Raw genomic sequence first — 6,615 nt, 5'->3', positions numbered from 1 at the left:
CCGCGATTGTTCCCCGCTGAAAAGAAGGATGGGCAGCTGTTGTAAACACAGTCGACCGTTCTTCTCTCTGGAATGATCACAGAGTGCCTGTGATCCTTCTATATAGGATCCCATGTCTCTGTGATCATTTCACAAGCCCCGCTCCCTTACAGTTAGAATCACTCCCCTAGGCTCACATTTAACCCCATTGATCACCCACAGTGTTAACCCCTTCCCTGCCAGTGTCATTATTACAGGAACAGTGCATATTTTTGGCACTGATTACTGTAGTAATGTCACTGGTCCCCCCAAAAGTGTCAAAAATGTCAGTTAGGTGTCCGATCTGTCTGCCGCAATGTCGCAGTCCCGTTAAAAATCGCAGATCGCTGCCATTAATAGTAAAAAAAAATAATAAAAAGTACATAAATCTTCCCCGTAGTTTGTAGACGCGATAAATTTTGCGCAAACCAATCAAAATACGCTTATTGTAATTTTTTTTACCAAAAATAGCAGAAAACAAATTGGCGTAAAATATTAAAAACATTTTTAATTTACAATTTTTTTTTTTTCGGGAATCTTATATAGCAGAATGTGAAAAATATATATTTATTTATTTTCAGAATTGTCGCTCTTTTTGTTTATAGCGCAAAAAAAAAAAAAAAAAAAATTGCAGAGGTGATCAAACATCACCAAAAGAAAGCTCTATTTGTGGTTAAAAAAAGACATCAATTTAATTTAGGTATAGCGTCGTACGAACGCGCAATTGTCCGTTAAAGTAACACAGTGGCGAATCGCAAAAAATGGCCTGGTCATTAACGGGGCAAATCCTTCTGGTCCAGAAGTGGTTAAACCTGATTTGCCCCATAGTCACCCAATGAAACAGTGCATTGATGTTGGCTTGTAAATTGGAGACGTCCTGTAAGGAAGGTATTCCTCTGCAAAGCTTTGTGTCATCTGCAAACACTGAAATGGTAATCCCAGACCCTATATCATTTATAAAGTTATTAAAAAGTAAGGGTCCCAACACTGAACCTTGGGGTACACCCAGTACCGATGACAAGCTCATCGAGAGCCCAGAGTAAACATGCCAAATTGAGCACCCCCAAAGGTGTATGAGCAATATGGGTCAGCGAAAATCCGCCGCCCCACCAAACAAAATTGAGCACTAATCTCACCCCTAAACATAAATTCCCCCTCCTTCCAATACAAATCTCCTCACCCAGCACAAATCTCTGCCCCCCCCACCCCCCATTCACCACAGCTCAAATCCACCCTCTCCCCATATGCCCCCAGCACAAATTCCCCCCGCCCCCTGCAAATAAAAAAAGAAAAAGATTCCTTCTCCTAACCTTCAGGGCCCCGGTGCAAGAAACCATGAAGGGCCCCCCGGACCCCTTGCCGGGGCCCTTCCCTTCAAGCCTGGGGCTCTTCCCACTGATCTTTGAACCCTTTACTCTCGTTGCGGGGCCCTTGCACCCCTTGCAGCCCCTGTAGTTACGCCCCTGACAACCCCCCCCCCTCCTACACACACACAAATTTCCCTTTCTAGCACAAATACCTTCCAATCATCCCAACCCCCCCCACAAAAAAAAAATATTTCCTCTGTACCATATTGCTTTTATAGCACAAACGCTCCAAATTCCCCCTCCTAGCACAAATATTTTTACTCCATACATAACCCCCCCCACCCCTCCCAACACAAATCCACCCAAATCACCACTCCACACCACCAAGAACAGTTCTTACCCCCTGCTGCCCGCTAAATTCCCCTTCTCAACACAAATCTCCCCCCCCCCCAATCTCCGTGTGGTGCCCACCCCACTTCTCATTATACCAAACTGCCCAGGGCAGACGCCATACCTATAAATGCCTACAACCCAATATTGAGGTTCCTACAATCATGATCAGATCAAAGATGATCTTTGCCTGATCTGTCCAGTTGTGGTTGGACTGATAAATCCAATCGGTCTATAAAAAAATATCCCAATGATCTCTTTTGACAATTTTACCCAAAACTGAAAGTGTGATATAATGAGCTCTTCCCATAAGAATACATTTTTCAAGCAGAGTTTCACCCATGTTTTAAACTTTATACAAATCGCTGGCATTCCTCAATTGAAAACAGTATTGGGGACTTTTTTTTATTTTTTTTTCCTTGATCCTTTTACCTTGTTGCTGGGGGGTAAGCATTTTTCTTCCTCCTTCGGTGCCGAGGCGTGGTACGTCACTTCCTGTGGCGCACGGGCTCCTGGGAGATGTGTGTCATCATTCCCAGGAGTCAGTGGGTATCGCTGACCTTCCTACGCCACCGCCGTTGAGATGGCAACCAGAGACTCAATCATGCGCCGCGCCGTTTGTCCTATGCGCATGCGCAAGATAGAAAAAAATATTTACAAAAATGTGAGGGGTGTACTCATTTTTGTTTTGTGAGATACTGTGTATAATGTTGGGGGGTTCTAAGTAATTTTCTAGCAAAAAAAAGTAGATTTTTACATGTAGTATCAGAACAGGCTTGGGAAGGAGGTGGTTAAAGATGGTTTTACAGATTTTCCTTGTGTATTTGATATTCACTATTTAGGAAGAGGCTGTTCCCCCAAAACGCAATCAAGATCTAAAATAAACCATCAAGTGCGATAACCATCTGATACCAGGCGCTCTTTCAGGCTCGGTTCACATATATGCGATGCGGGAAGGCTGCGAATTCGCAGCCTTTTCCCGCATCGCACACGCACCCCCGGCAGTTCACACTGCCATATGCGATACGCTGGGGGTGTCAATGTAATCTTAACGACACCCCCAGTTTGATCGCATATCGCAGTGCGATCGTGCAGTTCGCACAGGATGGGATCGCACAAGTGTGAACCGCTGTGCGATCCGATCCTGATGCGGCTGCAAAAATGCCTCCTGTGCGTGTTTGCACCGGGTGCGATGCGAATTTAGCCATACAAACTGTATGGCTAAACTCGCACCGCACAGCTGATCGCATGTCATGTCGGAGCAGTGCGCTCCGACATTACATGCGAACCCGGCACTCGCAGAAGTGTGAACCGGGGCTCACACCTACTCACCTTTCATGCAGGTCATCCATCAGAAAATATACAAATTACTATTAATAGTTTGTTTTATACCCAAGGTACATTCTTTTTTTTTTTTTTTTGATGCGATAATGCAGTTAACATTGAAAATGGCCGCAGCATTTGGCTGGCAGAACAATATAAAAACGACAGCACACAGTTTGTCAGTATACAAACAAATGGCCACTGCCCCACCTATAACTGGCCTTCGCAGCAAGGAGTACATGGAAGGGCGATGTATGTCAAACAAAACCAAAGAAAATTCCCAGCTCTACTTACCAACCAACCTGCACCCAACCTAATTATTCTGTCTAACATTATGCATTAAAAACAGGGGTTTAGTTTGCACACATTTGCAAATACATGCATAAGCTGTGGAGCCACTTCACGACACCCCAGTATTATCTGATAGTGATACTAGGCAGATAGGCAGGGGACAGGTGAGCCTGGAGGGAGCCCACCCCTCCTTAAAGGCACAGGGGTGCACTGGACACCCAGCATATAGCACAATGCCAGTAAAGGTGTCCAATGCATCCCCTCACCAGTATTCCAACAGTACAAAAAAAAATGGCCCCTGCCCCCATCTATAACTGGCTTTTACAGAAAAGAGTACATGGAAGGGCGACGTATGTCAAAGAAAACCAAAGAAAATTCCCAGCTCCTCTTACCGACCAGCCTGCAACCAACCCCTTTCAAAATGTAACCACTTGCCGACCGCCAGTCCCGCAATGTTGCAGTCCCACCGCAATGTCGCAGTCCCGCTATAAGTTGCTGATAGCCGCCATTACGAGTAATAAAATAATAAAAATTCCATAAATCTATCCCCTAGTTTGTAGTAGTTTTAACTCTTGCGCAAACCAGTCAATATACTTATTGGGATTTTTTTTTTTACCAAAAATATGTAGCAGAATACATATTGCCCTAAATTGATGAAGAAATTCGATTTTTTACATTTTTTTTATTGGGAATGTTTTATAGCAGAAAGTAAAAATATTGTTTTTTTTTTTTTCAGTCTTTTTTTTGTATAGCGCCAAAAATTAAAAAAACGCAGAGGTGATCAAATACCACCAAAAGAAAGCTCTATTTGTGGGGAAAAAAATACATAAATGGTATTTGGGTACAGCGTCGCACAACCGCACAATTGTCAGTTACAGTAATGCAGTGCCGTATTGCAAAAAATAGCCTGGTCATTAAGGGGGCAAATCTTAAAATGATATTAAACCCCAAAACAAACGTTTATTAAATTGCAGCTTACTAATTAGGCATTTTTTTCCTTTATTTCCAGCTGGTGATCCTGCCAGTAAGTCTGTTATTTTTCAACTTCCTTTAACAGGTGAAGCTGTCCAGCAACAGTGGCAGTAAGAGGGTTGGGAGAAACCATTTACCACTGGCAGGGGTGTTTACAATGATCAGCTTTTATTTATTTATGTAAAACCTTCTTCCAAAAGGAAACAAAAAACGATTGCTGTAACAGCCTATAAAGTATTATCTGCAGTTGTCTCTACATTGTTTGTCAAGTCCATCTAAATCTGCTAGTCCATCTAACACTCCCCCCCAGACTGACACTGCTGCTGTCCAAGGGTGTCTCCATTGCTCCTCCATCCAGAGTGGCCAGATCACCATGCAGGTGGAAAGGAAAGGAACAAAAAAGCAAAAAATAAAAAATAAATATAACTAATGCAGCCAATCTAATGATTGGTAAGCTGCAATATATAACTTTTTTGTTGTTGGGTTTAATACCACTTTAATATTAGACATGCTGTATATGTAGCATACCATACCAGCTGCTTCATCCATTAGAGCAGCGGTCTCCAAACTGTGGCCCGGGGGCCAGATGTGGCCCTTTGCTTGCCTTTAACTGGCCCTTGGGGAACAATTTCATCCACTAACCCCAATGAAGGGGCACAATTCTTCACACTGACACTAATGGGGCAGAATGACACCAATGGTGGGGCACAATTCCTCCCACTGACACCGATTATGGGGCACAATTCCTCCCACTGACACCGATTATGGGGCACAATTCCTCCCACTGACACCAATGATGGGGCACAATTCCTCCCACTGACACCAACGATAGGGCACAATTCCTCCCACTGACACCAACAATGGGGCACAATTCCTCCCACTGACACCAAGGATGGGGCACAATTATTCCCACTGACACCAATGATGGGGCACAATTCCTCCCACTGACACCAAGGATGGGGCACTACTCCTACCACTGACACCAACCATAGGGCACAATTCCTTCCACTGACACCAATGATGGGGAACAATTCCTCCCACTGACACCAACGATAGGGCACAATTCCTCCCACTGACACCAACGATGGGGCACAATTCCTCCCACTGACACCAAGGATGGGGCACAATTATTCCCACTGACACCAATGATGGGGCACAATTCCTCCCACTGACACCAAGGATGGGGCACTACTCCTACCACTGACACCAACCATAGGGCACAATTCCTCCCACTGACACCAATGATGGGGAACAATTCCTCCCACTGACACCAACGATGGGGCACAATTCCTCCCACTGACACCAAGGATGGGGCACAATTCCTTCCACTGACACCAACGATGGGGCACAATTCCTCCCACTGACACCAATGATGGGGAACAATTCCTCCCACTGACACCAATGATGGGGCACAATTCCTCCCACTGACACCAACGATGGGGCACAATTCCTTCCACTGACACCAACGATGGGGCACAATTCCTCCCACTGACACCAATGATAGGGCACAATTCCTCCAACTGACACCAACGATAGGGCACAATTCCTCCCACTGACACCAAGGATGGGGCACAATTATTCCCACTGACACCAATGATGGGGCACAATTCCTCCCACTGACACCAAGGATGGGGCACTACTCCTACCACTGACACCAACGATAGGGCACAATTCCTCCCGCTGACACCAATGATGGGGAACAATTCCTCCCACTGACACCAACGATGGGGCACAATTCCTCCCACTGACACCAACGATGGGGCACAATTCCTTCCACTGACACCAACGATGGGGCACAATTCCTCCCACTGACACCAATGATAGGGCACAATTCCTCCAACTGACACCAACGATAGGGCACAATTCCTCCCACTGACACCAATTATGGGGCACAATTCCTCCCACTGACACCAATTATGGGGCACAATTCCTCCCACTGGCACCAACGATAGGGCACAATTCCTCCCACTGACACCAATTATGGGGCACAATTCCTCCCACTGACACCAATGATGGTTCACAATTCCTCCCACTGACACCAACAATTGGGCTTAATGACAACAACGATGGGGCACAATTCCTCCCAACATCACCAGCGATAGGTCACAACTGCTCCTATTGACACCAAAGATGGGGCATTGTTTTTTTCCCACTGACGTTAGGACTTTTTCTACCTCCAGCGGCCAGAGTCCGGCCCCTCAAAAGCCCCTTGTTTAGAAAGTTTGGAGACTCTTGCTTTGGAGTAACACATGGAATTTGGATCCTGCATGATCAGACCCTATTTGTATCTGCTGTACCAGCCAAATAAGTTTAT

This window comes from Pelophylax lessonae (assembly GCF_965119305.1).
Source record: "Pelophylax lessonae genome assembly, chromosome: 4".
Lineage (NCBI taxonomy): Eukaryota > Metazoa > Chordata > Amphibia > Anura > Ranidae > Pelophylax > Pelophylax lessonae.
Note: the sequence above shows the minus strand (reverse complement) of the source record.